This window comes from Etheostoma spectabile, chromosome 11 (assembly GCF_008692095.1).
Source record: "Etheostoma spectabile isolate EspeVRDwgs_2016 chromosome 11, UIUC_Espe_1.0, whole genome shotgun sequence".
NCBI lineage: Eukaryota > Metazoa > Chordata > Actinopteri > Perciformes > Percidae > Etheostoma > Etheostoma spectabile.
In genome coordinates this window covers 7,762,618-7,781,442 of record NC_045743.1, presented here as the reverse complement: position 1 = coordinate 7,781,442, position 18,825 = coordinate 7,762,618, and the positions used below count along the sequence as shown (strand labels likewise).

The 18,825-nt window shown below is 38.5% G+C and overlaps 1 protein-coding gene across 1 annotated transcript in view; it reads right to left on the bottom strand.

The window, feature by feature from the left end:
* hs6st3b (heparan sulfate 6-O-sulfotransferase 3b) overlaps positions 1-18,825 on the bottom strand; it is a 67,688-nt gene that overhangs the window by 5,375 nt on the left and 43,488 nt on the right. The gene's annotated exons all lie outside the window — the stretch shown is intronic.

Below are 18,825 nucleotides of genomic sequence, written 5' to 3'. Positions count from 1 at the left end.
CTGTGTATAAAACTTCAAGGTTGTATGCTAATTGGCAAACTGGAAGTCTCACTAATGAGATTATTACAGAGTCTTCATATATTGCCCTTGCAAATTGCATCAGAGTAATGATTTTACAAAATTGAGCTAAAATCGTTTCCATTGCTTTCTCCCAACTGCCATCATGGAGAATAATTGGGAATCAAGACATAATGGTTATCCATGAGACACAGACCCGGGACCCAACTAAATCCCAAACATGTCACTGTTAGAAAATAATGAGGTTTCAGTTTTGGTGCCTCACATCTGTTGCACTTTTAACTGGGTATTCTTTCTACCTACTGGGTATCATTTGTTGTCACCAAATAACAGCACGCCATTTAACATTTGGCTGGCATGTTGGTAGTGAAAAACTGTTAAATGAGTGCTATTATTTTTTATACAACCCTAGGGAGTGAGTAGACTATGTCCCCAATCATTGCAAAATGATGGCTAGTGAACGTGGAAGGTTAATACCTGTATAGATTCAGCAGTTTTCAGCAATGTCAACCAAGGGAAATTCAAGCTTTTTGGTCAAGGAAGCAAAACAGCCAGTTTCTTAAAAAAAGTAAAAATGTCAAATATAACTGGTTCAAATCAGAACCAGAGTGACAGCCCACACACAGGAGGCCTCCAAGGAGATCTACTCTGCTGAACCATAGGTATGTCAAAGCGCACTCTGATGGAAAACAAAGATTGGACAGGTGTTGGCCAGGTAAACCTTTCCTACAGTGATGTCTTGTGAGTGCCATGTGAATATTTAATGATGTCACCCCTCCCCAGGGAACAGTCAGGGCAGATAAAGTGGAGTGCGGCTCTGAGGTTTCACACTGACTCCAACGCTGTTCTCGGTGCTGCTTCACTTCTTTCAACACACAAACAAACATCCACACAGTCTCACCCAGGAGTGGAAATAAAAAAAACTATGTATACAGTATCCTGTTGTTCTTGTCCTTCAGGGTTGGATTCACACTGGAGTACTTTGTCCAAACTTCATACAGGTCGTTTTTAAGGGAGGGTATACTGTTTCTTGGACTTTTGTATTTCTTTTTTAACAACTACTTGTTCCATTTTTGTCCTGACCAGTTCTGTTAAATCAGCTTTACCAGTAAGATAACATCACGGCCATTATCAGAATCTGAGTCTGCTTTACTGATGAAGATGTAGGGGCCTGTCTCAAGGAGCTGAAACAATTAAACTTAATTTATTGGTTGGGTTTGATAACGGATTAATCTTTCTTTTTCAAACCCAGAACATGACAAGGGTTTTGTACACTGAGAGAATAATATTCTGCCAGGGCATAGAAATGGTAGCCTTGGCCCATAAAGAGTTAAAGAAATGGACCAACCGATCCCGTTGCTCTTGACGGAGACCAGTGAAGGAAAATAGAAGCACTTTTCCGGTGAGTGCTGAGTGTTACTGCGCAGCCTCCAACTGAACTTGACGACACAGATGTGACGTGAGCAACCTGTCTGAAAGTTGTAAGTAGCTATGCCAAGATAAATCTCAATCATTCCCAATCTTGAAGAGACGGAGATAACATAGACACAGGCTAATTACTGCTAACTAAAATGCTAGTTAACATTAGTAATTAAACCTTAACAGCTAACGTAAGTCAAAACTGTCAGTGACTTGTCGACTGTGCGACAGCAAGTTGCTTGGTTATGACACAGTCTTTCACAAAAACGTCACCACAACGTGAGAAACAGGGTAATGAAGCCTTTTATACATTGTTGTGTTTTATTTGAAATAAACAATGGACAAATAGAGTCTTTAAACGCATCAGATATAAAGTTATTTGCTGTGAAAGTGACTTTGTAGCATTAAAATGGCGCCATAGGAGCTACGCTTAGAGAGGAGAGGCTTATCCCCTTGGTCCTACCAGACTTGGGTACATTTCATTTGTACAGAGAGTCTGGGCACTCTCCATTGACAAGTGTTAACTTACTTGAAGGCGGGTACTCAAAGTTTAAAACTATTGGATCTGCCTAGAGCCACTCTGGATCTGCCATAACCAATCGCTAACATTTGGTCCTGATGTTGGCTTAGCATTGCTAATAGTTGTTGGAGCAATGTGGAAAATAAAACTTTTCCAGAACCCCATGGAGAAGAGGGCCACAACATCATGGACACCAACAAAACTCAGCAAAGATTTTTTTTCTACTCTGGCTTTAACTTCCAGACAACGGACCGAATAGATTTGCTCGGATCACTCTCGCCCACCATTACAGAACTACAACTCAAACAAGCGCACAACCTCAATGTCATCATTCTCAGCTGCCCCCTCTGTTTGCTGATTGGACTAGCAAAGATTTTACCAGAGAAAACTCAAGAATATACCAAAAACCCAAACATATTAATGAAGGAAAATGAAAATTGAGCTGAAGTACGTAGGAGAGCAAAGCAAGGCTGTAGTAATGGTATGAGCTATCAAAGAAAATGTTTGAGTGTATTCAAGTTTCCAACATTACTTGAATGAACAAACCACAAGCCAATAATATGTCTCGAGTTTATCTAAGGAAGATTGGTCCTAAAATTTTACCGCTGACAGTTACCCAATATGAGTCAGACAAGAAGCTGTGATTACAGCCCTGGTGGCAGCAGCTGCATCCTGGCACTTGTTCCGGGAGTTGGCGGGCTGCAGATACCAACAGTTGCAGATACATCCTCATTAGCCTGTCTCTGGGACACAAACACATGCAGCAAGTGTTGTTTGAGTGTACTCGACAGCCCAAAGGTCAGGTGTGTGCACCATCAGTGTCAAAATGCATCAGGATCAGCGGGTCTGCAGAGCTGTCTCCAGGAGGCTTTCCCTGAGTGATACAGATGGCTGACAAGGGTGAGTTATCAGGCTTTTCTTACCTCTGGCCTGCATTATCCACTCTTAGACTCAATTGACACTCCCTTTCAAGAGTTGTAGAAAAGTTTAGACTGTGATGCTGCTTTCCAGCAGATACTTGTTATAAAAGCACAGCACATACTGTAGGAAGCAGCTAGAATTAGACGTTGTAAAAATATATTATCTTGTATGGCAACAGTGTGACAGAGCCACATCCCAATATTTCCCAGAATATTATAGTGTGTTGACATTGGAGGGGTTGACATTTTTTCAACCTGGTTGAAAAAAAGGAGAAGCATGTTTTGTAAAAGTGAACACACTATGACTATGGATCAGTAAAACAAACATTTGCATATTTCTACACTGAGGGGGACTTGGACCCCCCACCCCCCTCGGCAATTACGCACTTAGTTGGAATCAAGATCCCTGTTGAACTCTTCTTAATCTCTCTGTCAATCAATACTGGATAGAAGCCATATTGCAACTCATTCCACACTAGAATACTCATCTCTAAACCAGCAGCAGCCCAACAAGTATAATGTTTACCATGTTCAACGTTTTAGTTTAGCAATTTAATTTAATTTCATAAATTGTGCAGGTATTTGGAACAAAAGGATTGGACAAATAAAAATTGGATCTGATGATGGCGCTTGTGGAAAAGTCAGAGAATCAAGTTATAATACTTGTATAAGTTACAAACCATCCTGAGTGGCACATGAATGTGTGTGCCAAAGTGTGTGGCAATCCTTCTAATGTATTGCACAACAGGAAGACTGACTTTGTAGTGCAATACAACTTGTATGGCTAAAAAAACAGCCGTCTCCCTGTACATATCGCCACTTAAACAGACCCTAAACCCACAAAAGGAACGGTTTTAGCCAATGTCAGAGTGACAGGCAACTTTTAATTGACCGTAATTAGCCTTGATGACACAATTTTAGCCCACTGCATCTCCCTGATTGCAGGCTGCTAAAAGGGACATTGTACTATCAGCCTGAGTGCATGGTGCTGAATTCACTCATCAGGATTCATGTGTGGGAGTTGATATCGTTGCAGGTGCTTGAGGGTGGGCTAGACAATAGGGAAAAGCAAAACAATATATTTCTGTGAGCCGGGCAGAAAGTTGTAAAGAGCAAAGGCTAACACAGTAAGCAGTAAATTACTGAAGACAGACTGTGTCCCAGTACAATTGGACTGACTGATGTTAGGATGGCAGTGGAAGACACTGTGTATGTGTGTGTGTGTGTGTGCGTGTGCGAGTGTGTTCTACCTGTTTAAAGTCTACTGACTTCTCTGATTGTTCTCACAATGTATCCACATTAATCTATTTCCATTACTCCTCTGCAACCCAAGAGCAACCCAAACATTTTTAAACACCTTTTTACTGCCGTTGCCCATAGACAGTAAAATAGTCACAGTCGAGAGAGACAGGTATTACTGTGAATAACATCTAACATCACAGTTACATCATGGTATGCTGCTAAACAACTGAAATCCCATTTTGATTCTATGTATACTAATAATAGATATTCTATATCTATATATACTGCTTTCCCTACAGTACACTGTGTTGATTATTCCCACAATGGCACTCTGAGACACTCAACATTATACATTCAATTATACATTTTTTCTTCTTTTTTAGAGATCCTTTAATGAGAAAAACTCTTGTGTAGTAAACAAATCCACCTTGACAAATATAACTGTAATATGCTGCTATCGGTAATTTACTTAACATTACCAGGGCCACTTTACTGTTAATGATGTCTAACAAAACTTAGTACAGCTACACAGACGTTAAAATAGCAAGAAAGCTATGTCACATTGGTCATAACCTACTATAACTTATTTAAAATTATTATAGTTCATACATTCAACATTCAATATCATCACCAAGAAGGCAAAATATCCAGGAGCATGGAGTACAGTACGCCATGAGAATGGGGGATTCCTGTGATTTTGCACCTCACTTGACTCCTGCCCTTTTTTCCACTTGGCTTCTTCTCCATGTTCTAAATTTGTGTTAGACATTAGTGTTTCCTCCATATCCATAACCTTTTCTTAAAGGTTGTTACATTAATCACTCTGCTGATTCCACTTGTCAATCTTTCTCTGTATCTCCTGTGTTTATCTCACCTCACTGGCCTCCACTTGAGGCACTAAATATAAACAACCATTACTCTCCTTCTTCACTCTTTATTTTTATGGCCTTTTCCAAGAGACTCCTCATTCAGGTAAATCATGGTAATGATGAAGGTTTATGAGAGAGGAAAGCAACATGGTGATGTCTGTTGTCTCTCAATAATCAATTCCGGGCTTTAACAGTTTCGTATTTTAAGATGTGAAATTAAAGAGTGGAACATGGTGCAAGCTGCTCCTGTGGTATGAAATCAGTTTATTTCATTGAAAACCATGGTAACATGAAGCATATTAGAAAACAGGGCTACTGAGAGCACAAACACAGTTTATATAATGTTATCAACCCTTCCTCTAAGAAAGTATGTTTACACATGTAGTGCCCCTGAAAATATAATGTAGTCGTTTAACATTGTAAGGAGTACAATTGTTTAAAAAAACCTGCTTGTATGTACTGGTCAGTTAAATGCAATAGTATAAAGGGTTAAACAAATAACTTGTATTTCATTATTCTCACTTGATAACAACATAAAGAGACATGTTGACCAGTGATGATGTGCAGGGTTTGGCCTATTACAAGGCATTATTTTGTTTCAATCACATGTGTGTAGTGGTAGGGCTGGAGTTGACAGTTCAAGTTTAAGTACAACATTTAGGAAAGTACAATTGAAGGAATTTAGAGATTTCATCATCCACAGTCCATCATATCATCAAACAATCCAGAAAATCTGGATTAATCTCTGCACGTAAGCGGAAACGCTGAAAACCAACACTGAATACCCGATTTGGATTTCCATAAACCCATGAATGGACACTTGAATAATTCCGCACAGGAATTTTCAGAACATTTTTCAGATGTTTTATGACCTTTTTGTTGTCTTTTGTTCGGTCTCCATCAAAGACGATTTGCTTTCATTTGTTGGGGTGCTATGCTACGTAGAAACGTTTTCTGGGACTATAGAGAGTCCAGGGGGGTGAGTACTATATACAATTGATATCGTTTTTGGGTAAACTATTTCTTTTAACAAAGCCACAATCTCAATTACCTTAACCAAAGTGCTTTTGTTGTCTAAACCTGACCACCTCTTTACTACTGTGGTGTGGTAAATAAATGTAGTTCATTCAATCAAAAGTTATCTGTGAACGTAATTCATGCAGCTATTAGATTTGTCACCACAATCTTTAATGGGAAGTTGTTACCCCATAGCCCTCAAACATAATCTGTGCAGGGGAGCCTTGGATAGCTCACCTGGTAGAGCGTGCACCCCATGTACAAAGGCTCAGTCCTTGTCGCTGCAGATGCATGTTCATTGCCTTTTTCTCTCCCCTTTCACATCTTCAGCTGTCCTTTGTAAGAAAGGCCTAAAACAATCTTAAAAACATGATCTGGTCAGTGTCAGTTTTAGCTGCCACCGGCAGGACAGGACAGGAATATGGGTATGGGAGCCAATGACCAATGACATCACACATACGTCGCCAAATTAATTTCCTTGTTTCTGCTATGAAGAAGAGACGTGTGTGACTCAAAAATCTCACATTTACCAACAAAATGTACAGCAAAAAACTATGCAAAAGAATTTCAGACCGTCCTGGCAACCTGTATATATTTATATATTTATGAAATTTCTTCACTCTAAAGTCACTGAAAGTTGCTGCCATTTCAATCCTGTTGGCTCTCTGCAGTGGGCAGGGCCGCTCCTCAGTCCCCCCCGCGACTGACACGCGCACACACACAAACACACATGGTAGATGCAGGAAAAAACAGAGATGAGACGTACAGGATGACACCATAGTTAGCTGTTTACCACAAGGTGTAAACCCATGTATGCAGATATGCTGCATGTACAGTAGATAAAAAAAGTATTACATGACTGAAACCCTCTGCTGTATCAAATCCTGGCTTTGTGAAGACATTTCTGATATAACTCAGCAGTGTCTTGTCATTCCTGGTGAAAAGGATACAGCCGAATTAATATTTGGTAGAGTCTGACTGTTGCACTGACGCACATATTCATATCTTACATCATTCTTGTGACACGCACTACAATGACAACGTTGCGTGCTAGTCGACTTCTGTAACTTGTTCATTACAATTTAAATATTTGCCAGCAGTACTCTTTGTCACGTGGTCGTCAGTGTGAATCCTGATGCTGCAACCCGTGGCCCCACAATGTGCCGGAGAACATTTAGTCGTCTACTTGACATTCATAGTCTGCAAGGCTTTCATTTGCACAAAAATCACTTCGTATGAAGGCAATTTAGCTCTCTCATTAAAAAGACATAAACGCCTCAGAACTTAATGGCATCTCATAATAAAAGAGTGAGCCTTTAAAATTTTTTACATCTTGAGATTGTCACGGGCATGAAAGCGGAGGAGCTGGTATCGGTTCAGCATCGACTTTCATCGCCGTTTGAATAAAAAAGGCCAACAATACAAGCTTGCTGTCATCCAGCCTTTTATCTGTGAACTTCTGTAGACATTGTGTGAGGTGCTTGGTAAAAGCTTGCACTTTGCAACAATGACTTTTTACTTTTAATTGTGTCTGCACAGATATAATGTAAAAGAGATAGGAGTTGAACCCGTTTCAATGATTGTGATCTTAATCAACAACAATCCAGCATGTTACATTTTGTTATCTGCATCTTTCATTATAAAAATCTACAACAGGAAGATAATGCAGTGTAGTGCAAGCTCGGGGGGAAGGATTTTCTGAACAGGTTGGCTTCTCACAGTGTTACATAAAGAAATGCATTTGATTTTAATTAATCTTGATTAGTGCATCTTTTACCCCTTTAGAGAGGTTACAATAAGTGCTATGTGCTTAACTTTGTGAGACAACCTTGAGTTCTGCACCATACACCATGTGATAAGATGTTTAAAGAGAAATCACTTCTCTAGCTAATGACTTCCTCCATCCCTGTGGTCTTTAATTTCAGCAGTAAATAAAAGAGACATTGATATTACCAGCCGTAAGGTGATTGAGACTCATACTCCTCTTTATCATTCCACTTTATGAACTGTAACATTCCAAAAGCAGAACAATAAAGACAATCACAATGTGCTGCAATAAACGGGGCATACAAGTCTGGTGTGCTTTGAACGCAAATGCAGTAGGTCTGTTCCAGCTTATCATACCGTTTTTTAATGACTTTAGAGTGGGATAATGTGTCCAGCTCTTGCCTGAATCCTGTCTTCACCATCTCTCTGGTGAGCAGATGTCCTTGGTCTGTAAGAGCGAGGGTGTTATTCAGCATGCAAGGTCTCTGTGGAGCATCTGTACATCTCTGCGCTGTCCCGTTTCTCACAGACAAGATGAGATTGAGACCGGAGACATGCATTATTTGTAACCGATACCATTCCTTAATGGTGTCTGCGCTCCCCCTGGCAGCCCATAATGGACCGTTTTTGAGGTTCTCTGCATCTTGTTCTGCTTTTGATGGTGACGGAATGGGGACAGTGGGTGTCACCTGGGAAGAAACAAGAAGAACGATGGGACCTTTCATTTACTTGTCAGGAAGCTGGCATTGCTAGCACTTGACATGATGTGCATACGGAGAATACTTGTACCGGGAGTGGCAGATAACAAGGGAAGCAATTGCCCTTCAAATGGCAAACGTTTCAGTCTTTCTTTTATATAAGTTAAACAGGATAAAAGGAAAATGTCACAAATCCAAAGGAAGATTTAATGGCTCATTTCTCACACCAATAATCATTAAAGACCCTTCAACAATATTTAAGGGGGAAATGTGCTGATTTTGCACATCAGAGTCTGTTCACAGGTTTGGGGGAGTACTGCTGAATACAGCACGTGGAAAGCAGTTGTATGAAGCTTTTTGTTGCTCCAGTGGGATCTACGCAAAGTCAAGTCACATCAGCTGAAGACTACAAGTTTGAAAAAAAAACACTCTGGGGAAAATACATAGCTTAACAGACCACATCTCTGCTTGAGGACAGGGGCAAGATGAGAAACTTTTGAATAGGGGGACTAGGCTGGGGCACATGCTTGAAGAAGGGGGGCACATTTGTAAAATGAATAAGTTTTTATAAGCTCTATTTCCTGGCAACACTAAACTGTACATTATTATTATTACTAGTTACATTGTTTATTTACTGCAATAAATGGCTGCCAAATAAAAAAAAAAATATATATTCTAAAATAAAATAACTTGAATAAATAGCTGATACCTTTTGACTCCAAAAAGCATAAAGCCATGGATGGATTATAAGAAAATTGCTTGCTGGACGCAAGAAGCCCAAAATGATTAGACGGCTTTGTTTTTCCACATTTTGAGTCTCTTTGTGTATTTTTTTATACTACAAATAAATGTTAACAGTCACTTCATACAGACGTTCTGGTATCTGGGCCTGTAAGTCTGTTTAGTGATCCATCCATGAAACTAACAAGCCAACTACTAATCACCTTCTGATTCTGACTGAACTGTTGCATTGTGTGTAATGTAGGTGCCAAGTTTTGGCAAAGATGAACAACGTGTGGTATTGTATACAAAAGCACAATAATATTCAATTACCTAATTCTGCGACTTTGGGACTTCCTGATGCTAAAATCAACAACACAGCAACTCACAGAAAAATCTTCCTGAGCTGAGACACAAGAAGCCCCTTCATGTATGGCAGGCAGCGATGAGAAACAGAACCATGTACCGCCTGAACACAGTGAGTGTGGAGGGAAGTCTCAGATAACCTACTGCTTTATCCGAATAAAATGATGTTAGAGTTGATATCAGCACACACTGTTTGGATATGAAATACATTGCAAGCCGGGTCATCGAAGGCCTCACTGCCTTTTATGTTCTTTGTAATGTCAGTGCACCCCTCAGTCTGACACAAACATCTAAATCACAAAAAAAGTAGCCTTGCCGCAATGATCAGCAGCATGAATACAAGCTGAATGCACCTCTAGATGAATCAGCTGGGGATACAGCTCTGGGATGGCACCATCTTTTTGAAAGATTATTTTTTGGCATTTTTAGGCCTTTATTTAACAGGACAGCGGAAGACATGAAAAGGGGGAATGACATGCAGCAAAGGGCCGCAGGTCAGAGTCAAACCCAGGGACGCTGCATCAAGGAGTAAACCTCTATGTATGGGCTCCCACTCTACCAACTGAGCGAGCCAGGATCCCAGAGATAGCCCCAATCTTTATTCAAATCTAAATGGCTGTGTATCTTTAATGAGATCTGTCATCTCATTTCAGCTCCTGGGACGGCACCTGTTTGACCTCCTCTGCTTCTCAGGCAGCAGAGAACAAAGATTTAAGTGGCACTTACGCAGTGTTGATGCAGCTCCATAACTGTGTAACAATAATAGTAGATGTCATATGCTACCTCCTAATGGTACAGTATAGTTGAAATGCACAAATGCAACTATATTTACTGCCACTTCTAAGTGGGGTGTTTGGATTCAAGTGTCTCTACAGAGAAAATGACTGCACAATAACTGGACAAGACGTATAGGTTAGACATGAAATCTAAATATCTTTTTACAATGGTAAGCGACTCTCTGCTGTTGTAATTGCTTTTCTGTAATTTGAGATCAATTAGACATTGTAATATGACAGCACAGCTTCAATTACCATTATAGTGAATATCCTTCTGTCTAATTATGCCCTACTTTTAATCTTTCGCTTTCAAAGATCTCTCCACAAGACAGCGGAGGAGGAGACAAGGCGTGTACTCGCATGGTCTTTGAATTAATAATACAGCTAGAGAAGTGACACAAGTACACAGGCTGGCAGTGGAAACCACAGTACATGTCACATCACATAACACAGCGCTGGAGACACTGAGAGCTTTGCAAGCTGCTATGAGTCTTTCGTCACTTCAACACACACACACACGCACACGCACACGCACACGCACACGCACACGCACATATACACTCAGCTTCAGCTTTCCATCCTCTCGGTCCAGTCATTTAATGCCCCAAAATGTATTTTAATTTCAGCCATAATAGTTTTTATCCTCATTATGGAATCTCATTATCATCATCATCATCACCTTCATCATCATCATTATTGGAGCAATACAATAATTGCTGAGGTAGCTCTCTCTCTCTCTCTCTCTCTCTCTCTCTCTCTCTCTCTCTGGGTGAAGGAAAAGAAGCATGGGGGAATTATTAATGATACCAGCAGCTATTCACAAGCTCTGACATACAAATACTATCCAGTAATACTACTTACTTTTAGCTCCTATCCCTTCCCAGTTGTTAGGCATGGCTTAAGGATGTGAAATCTCAGTCTGTCTTTTAATATCTCGACAACTATCGGATGGATTGCCATCAAATTTGGTTCATGACTTTGGTGATCCCTGGCTTTTCCTCAAGTGTCACCATTATGTTGACATTTTTTTTTTTTTTTTTAGTAAAAGGTCACAATAACTACGGGATGCATTGCCAATGGAATTTGGTGCAGGCATTCATGTCCTACTCAGCATGGATTCTAATAACTTTGATGATCTCTTGACTTTTCTTGTAGTGCCTTCAGGTCAAAATACTTGCAAAGTAACTTCTACAATCTGAAGTGCTTTTAGTGTTCCTGCTTATTGAGCCAGACTAAGCTATAATGAATACTTTTAATTAAGATCAATTGAGCTGGCATTGACTTCATGACCATATTATTACTGAGTGGTCTGCTTTATTTGAGCTGCACCGGGCGAGAGCTTTTAACCTCTATGAGGAGGAGACTGTAATGCGACTAATAAATATTTTCATGTTATTCTCGCAAATACCATAATGCTACGATCAATAAAACCTCCCATAATTACTTTCTTGTGGTTCTTCCAAATTATAGAGTGGCTGTAATCATGATACATAAAAGTTTTAATTTCATTTAATGTACATTTCTAATGGACAGACTCCTCTGTCAATTTAGCTGTTGGCCGTGGTGAGCAAATAAAGGAAAATGGATGTGGAAACGTTTCCCCAGCACTAATGAGGCCTGATTTGAGATTGGCTCCTTTTGCTCGATTCTTCCAGTTACTTCAGACACTGGACTTGATATTGATTTTCAGTGTTTTCAGAATGTGTTATTGTCTTCAAGATTTAATCTCCCCAAACATCTAGGCAGGTGGGTCTTGAAGTTTAACACTGTAATTTAGTGAGTACCTCTTACTGTAAACATTAGCTGAGAGATAGTCATGTAGATGAGGCCGATTATCTAACTTTCTGAAGCTCATTTTAGTCTCTGCTTGGCACAGAGGATCAAGCCAGCAGCACTGGAAAGGTTTTAACCATGGCTATAATCCCTGCCCTGCTGAGAGACTGGATTTAGGGTAGAGTGTGTGTGTGTGTGTGTGTGTGTGTGGGTGTGTGTGTGTGTGTGTGTGTGTGTGTGTGGTGTGTGTGTGTGTGTGTGTGTTTGTGTGTGTGTGTTTGTGTGTAAATAAATGCGAGATTGAGAAAAAAAGAGGGCTAGAGAGGAAAGGTTGGGTAGAAAAAAAGAAGGGAAAATAAGATATAGAATAGAGAGGATAGAGAAAACAGATTTAGAGCTAAAACAATTAGTTGACAATTCAATAAGTTGATCCACAGAAAATGAACGACAACTACGTGTGGTAAGCTTCTAGTATCGCAAGACTGCCGTGCATCGTGGTTGCTACACAAAAAAAAAAAAGATAATAAAGCGCTGTATAAATGTAAGGCATTATTATTAATTTTTATTAACTATTTTGAGAATAGTCTAACAGATTAAGTCTTTTTAAAAGTAACAATTTTTTATTTTATTAATTCCATTGATTTAATGTTTCGTCTTATAGGAACCAGTATATCACATGAACCAACGCCACATACCACAACATCCACAGCCTAAGCTAGTTTCCACCCGGCCCTTGGTGTTTTATTGCTATTTGTTGATTTTGTTATATTCTGGGAACAGTTTTTAACTCCTTGCTACTTTAGCACTTTGAGATTTCATTTGAAATGTAAAGGGCATTATAAATAAAATGTATTATTATTGTTATTATTATTATTATTATTATTATTTAAATACACAAAACTCAAAAAAGCACAACATTCTTTGGATCCAACTTTTCAAATGTGCAGCTTTTCTTTGTCTGTAATTGTAAACTGATCATTTTCAAAATTTGGACCATTGTTTGGAAATAAGCAATTTGAAGACATAACCTTTCCGGGACACTATGACATCCCCACTTTCTGACACACCAGTTGTAGAAAATACTTGACCGATTAATTTGAAACACTTTACTTTGAGGCCCCCCTATTTAGCATTTGTAAGTATTATATACATAATTAATAAATGTTATGTAACAGAGTATAATGTAGTTGTTAGCCAATATTCAGTGTCCAGAAGTCTTGCAGTGGTACCAGTAAGTGGAGGCTGGTGTATAAGACTGTTATAATAATAATAATCACCATATAGCAAAACACAATAAAAAATACATTAATAAAATGTAATGCACAACTAAATTTTAGTGTGTTATAAATCATTTATTAGATGTTTGTATACTACATATTAATGCTAAATAGGTGGACATTGAATAAAGTGTTACTGCACTTATTAATTGATAGTGAAAATAATTTTTTGTTGCTACCAGATAGATAGATAGATGGATAGATAGATAGATAGATAGATACTTTTTGGTCTACTGAGCACTGTGTTTTCTGATATAGTGAGTATACCGTGTCTGTGCAATTCAAGCACAGACTCAGGATTCAGCCTCATGGTTCAGATCATGCTTTGCTTTTATCACTAATGTGATAACTGCAGAGTAAATAATTCACAAATGGCTGCTCTCTGTTTAAAGAACCATAGATATAATCAAAAAGTGATGATATCTGTCAGCCAACTATGTAAATCATTAAATCATCAAGCCTAAATCCTTTCGGAAGGAATGATCAAAGGACCTTCACGTAAACACATTTGCTATGTGCAGTAAGACACCCTCTCAAAGCCTGGTCTTTTTGTGACATGAACATGTGAAATAGTAATGAGATAGGTTTCACTGTGGACTCTGTGTGCAGATGAGATAAGTGTGGGTCCTCCTTTACTACAATTCAGGGTGGAGCAAAATCTGATTTCTATTCAAAAATATGCTCATGGAAGACAATAACACAAATTGTTAGAACGCTAAAGCTTTTCATCATTTATTTTGACACCTCTTCCTAACTGTATGCAAAAGAAGCAAATAAAAACAATTGAATATCAGATTGTTTCAGTGTTCTCAATGAAAATGCCCTAACCTAGTTAGGTAGTGTTTGTGTCCATTACTGCATCTGTAAATCATTCCATTGAATTCTCTTTAAAAAAATGTTCAGAGGGTAAATTCAAACAAACAAGATATGTCTACAACTGTATTGGGTAACTTACTTGAAAATATAAAATACTCATTAAAAAGTAATTACTTCACTATTAATTTATTTTTTGGCAAAAGTAATTAGTTACTATATATATAATATATATATATATATATATATATATATATATATATATATATATATTATATGAAGTATATGATGTAATCAAAGGTGTGTTGACATCTCAGAAGATGTCACATCTTATGTGTGTGTGGAAAAAGAAAGGGAGACATTGGTCTACGGTGTTGCTTAGCACTGCAGTAGTTAGATGTCCCACTTTCACAGTGAAGCTGCAGAGTTTATGAACCTTTTAACTTCTAACAAAAAACAGGGGATTCCTGAATGGGGCTACTAGCAAGCTAGCCAACGAGACACAACATTTAAACACATTTTGAGTTAGGCCAACTTTTCCTCTTTTGGTAGAGGCTAACCTCCTCCCCACATTTCCAGGCTTGGCCCAAAGCTTACATGTTGGGGAGAAGCCATCTGTCACCGGTAAGCTCAGAGACAAAGCTATTATCAACCCTCCATTCTATAAAAAGTAACAGCAAAGCAGCATTTATTGGAATCAGTAATAATTGTAATGCTATTACTGAATTTCAAATTCCTTACTTACTACAACTTACTAAAACAATCATATTACTGTAACATGTTCTGTGTATTTGTTTGCCAAACAATCACCACACGTATTTGTAATTTAAATTGTGAGTTTTAGCAACCGCCATAATAGCAGTAAATCCACGTTCAAAACTTTTAACTTCTGCAGCCTAACAACCTTTCTAAAAACAACACCAGGGATTCATTAGTTCTTTCTGGCACTGAGTAGGCAAAATGTGCGCGCTGAGACTCCTGCTTTGTGCAAAGCAACTACTTCAGGTTGAAATTTACAGACACCAGACAGAGAAATCCTCTTCAGTCCGTCAGATCAGCGGGTTAATCAAACAACAGAAATAAATTAGTCCCAACAGTGACAGTGACAGACTGGAGAGAGCTGGTAGTGTTGTAGATTAAGGTGATGAATGGTGTGTGTGTGTGTGTGTGTGTGTGTGTGTGTGTAAAGGGAAAATAGGATCTCTCTTTTTTGAAGGGGGGGGAGGTGTATACATAATTTCAATCATCATACATTATACACATAATTCCCACCAGAACCCTCTTGAGTTATCAGCAGAAGAGGTTCCAGCCGCTCCAAGTGTGTTTGGCTCAACTAGATAAGAGAAGAATTTGTACCAGGGCAAGGGGCATTTTGTGAGCTTTCTGGCTGACAATCACAGTTCTAATACATTGGTAGTTATTCATTTATTGTAACACACATAACCCCCTCAATGTTTTGGCTTTGACTAAAATCTTAACCTTGTTTATTCAATATTTCTGAAAGCCAAAAGACACATCAGGGCTTATAGAGCAACCTGAGAACCTGAGAGAATATTAAGGCTGTTAAGGCTACTCGATGGTTGCAACATGCAAAGTACTGAGTGAAATGAAAAAGCACGAGGATCTCAAGTGGAAATAACTATCTGTTATCTAATGAAATACTGATTTATTTTAGAGACAGGTTCATCTTTACATTACATGTCATTTAGCTGACGCTTTTATCCAAATCAACTTACAATTAAGTGCTTTCAACCATGAAGGTAAAAACCCCAGAAAGAAAAAATCAAGTGCAAGCACATTAGCTTCAAATAGGCCAAACTACAATGAAATGTTTGATACAGTTGGCCTCTGACTTTGTGTAAAATAATAACCACGTCAGCATTATTTGCTGAGAAAAAGAACTCTGTATTGGTGTAGGAAAAGTACTGTTTTGACTGTTTCTGCTAGGTGATTTGTTAACTATTAAATGTCAGTAAGTCAGTATACCATGATCTTGTCATGTTTTTTAATAGTGTGGTTCTGCCACATTAGGCAATTATTCAAACTTTGATGTGTGATGTCAGACTGACGGCCGGGCAAACTCAACGCTCCTCTTTGCTCCAATGACTCCATCAGCCAAAAAAACACTGAGCTTCAATGGATCGATAGGTTCACAAGTTCACCACAAGGGCTGGGATGATTCGTCAACGTAGTCAACATCAGTGATTATGAAATGCGTCAACATAAATAATTTGTGTCTTCTAAAGTAAGGGAGTATTTTATTCTTAATTCCAACAACAACAACAACAACAATAACGTGGTAGCCTGTAGACTTTGTAAAGTTATCCAAGTCAGGATAACAGCAGCAAAACCATAAGTTCTGCTCACCTATGTCTCTCCAGCTTCTCCCGTAGCTCACGCATACACAGCATATCCTGCACTGACTTGAGTGTGAGGTAAACTTTGTTGTGTCTCCCCCATCTGTAGCACTGTCTTTGATAATTGCGCAACCAGGCCAGATTGTTTCAGATATCTCACGAGTCCTTTATAACGTCAGTTATAACCATAGACAGAAATGGACCAACAGATCTCCAGCTCTGGGCGGAGCCCAGTGAAGACCAATAGAAGCACATTTCCGGTGATGGCTAGGCGTTACTGCGCAGCCTCCAACTGAGCATGAAGACGTAGATGTGACATGAGCAACCTGTCGGAAAGTTGTAAGTCTTCTGGTAGCTGTGCCAAAAGAAATCTCAATCCTTCCGAATTTTAGAGAGATGGAGAGAGTAGGTATATGTAAGGAGATAACATAGGCACAGGCTAATTATTGCTAACTAAAATGCTAGTTAACATTAGTAATTAAACTTAAACACCTAACGTAAGTCCAAACTGCCTGCAAGCTTCTCCTGTACTATACCATAATTCCTTTACTATGCGACAGTAAGTCGTTACACAACCTATTTTTACAAAAATGCCTTCCACGGAGCCATGATGTGAGATACCAGATAATGGGGTATTTCTTACATTGTTGTGTTCCTTAAGAATTAAACAATGGACAAATAGTCTTTAAACGCTTCAGATGTAAAGTTATTTGCTGTCAAAGTGACGGCAAAGTGAATGGCGGTCAAAGGAATGCTAACGGCGGGTGAGTGCTAGGTAGCATAAAAATGGTGGAAGCTTAGTGGATGTTGGCTTGCCCCCTTGGTCATAACGGCCCACATATAAAAAAATAGTCAGGTTTAATCGGGCTTGGGCTCATAATTCCCATAGAAAGGAGATAGAAAAATTTCACATTTTCTACATTTTTTTATTTTCACGTTATTTCATTGGTGTTTTCTTCCTGAAAGTGACTTGAAACGTTAATTTGTTTTATTTTTGGATTTATTTGATAAATCTGATTTCACATGTTGCTAAAATTGCACTTTTTTATTTTAAGATTAAAGGGAGAAGAGCTTTGATGGTAAACAAGAACTTTTTAAAATTATTTTACCCTACTATTGTTAAAAAGCAAATACAGGCTACTCTTTTTGTATTTTACTTTAATTTTTTATTTTTGTATTCCTCTTAAAAAAAGGGCCTTTTTTGTGATTGGATTGATAGACTACATCTCGCTTCAAGTTGCACCACCCGACTGTCAACCCAGCTCACAGGTAGAAAACGGCGCCACTTTTTAAGCCCTTTTGTTTTATTTCTATGCTTTGGCTGTGTGAAATAGGTACTGTATGTTATGCCAACTTTGGTTGTTTTAAAGTGCTCTATAAATAAAGTTTGATTGATTGATGGATCTAGCTTTTCTTTAAAAATTGTCGCGTCCTCCTCAGGATGACACGTTATTGTTGCTTAAATTATGATCTGACTTTTCCATCAGCGCGTCATCAAGTCGAAATGAAGATTTCCTGTACTTTGCGTGTGTTTAGTACTAATTCACAAATGTAGCATGCTAATACGATAACAACGATGTTGAACATTATGCATGCTTACCATCAGCATGTTAGCATTGTAACATTGTGGGCATTTTAGCATGACTGTAGTCTCTGTTTTAAATGTGTTTGTGTGTGTATGGTGTTTGGGGGGGGGGGGGCATTATTTAGAATATTTGTGCCTTTGTAAATATGGTTCAGTATCATTTAGACCAACTCTGAAATTTTCACAGAAAATGCCAAAGAGGTACCTTTCAGTAGATTTTGAGTAGCCCTGTGTATTTGTCGAACACACAAAAGAGAGTACTTAGGGTTAAGGCTGCTAAAGGTTAACTGAAAACTCAACATACAATAACCAAGAAAAAAGTATTTTCACTAACTCTCGCCGTTCCAATAATGATGCTGTTGTTGGTTTGTACTTGTACAAAAGCTTTGCATTGGAGAAAAACACCGGCAGACATTTCTGTATCTTTAATGAGTCTCGTGCCCTGCTTGTTTCATTCAAAGTGGGAAGAGTGTATCAATAGAAATTAAATGAACAGTTAAAACTGCTTCTATTTATTTCCTTTTTATTTCAAATTAAATAACTGTTAGTTTACTGCTAACCGTAATCAGTAATGGGACTTTGTACCACACACTAATGGTTCAGCATTTGAAAATATATTCTGCCTGCTTTATGTTTGCAGGTTTTGGTTTCTAATTAATATTACATTAATATTCATTACCATAGAAAC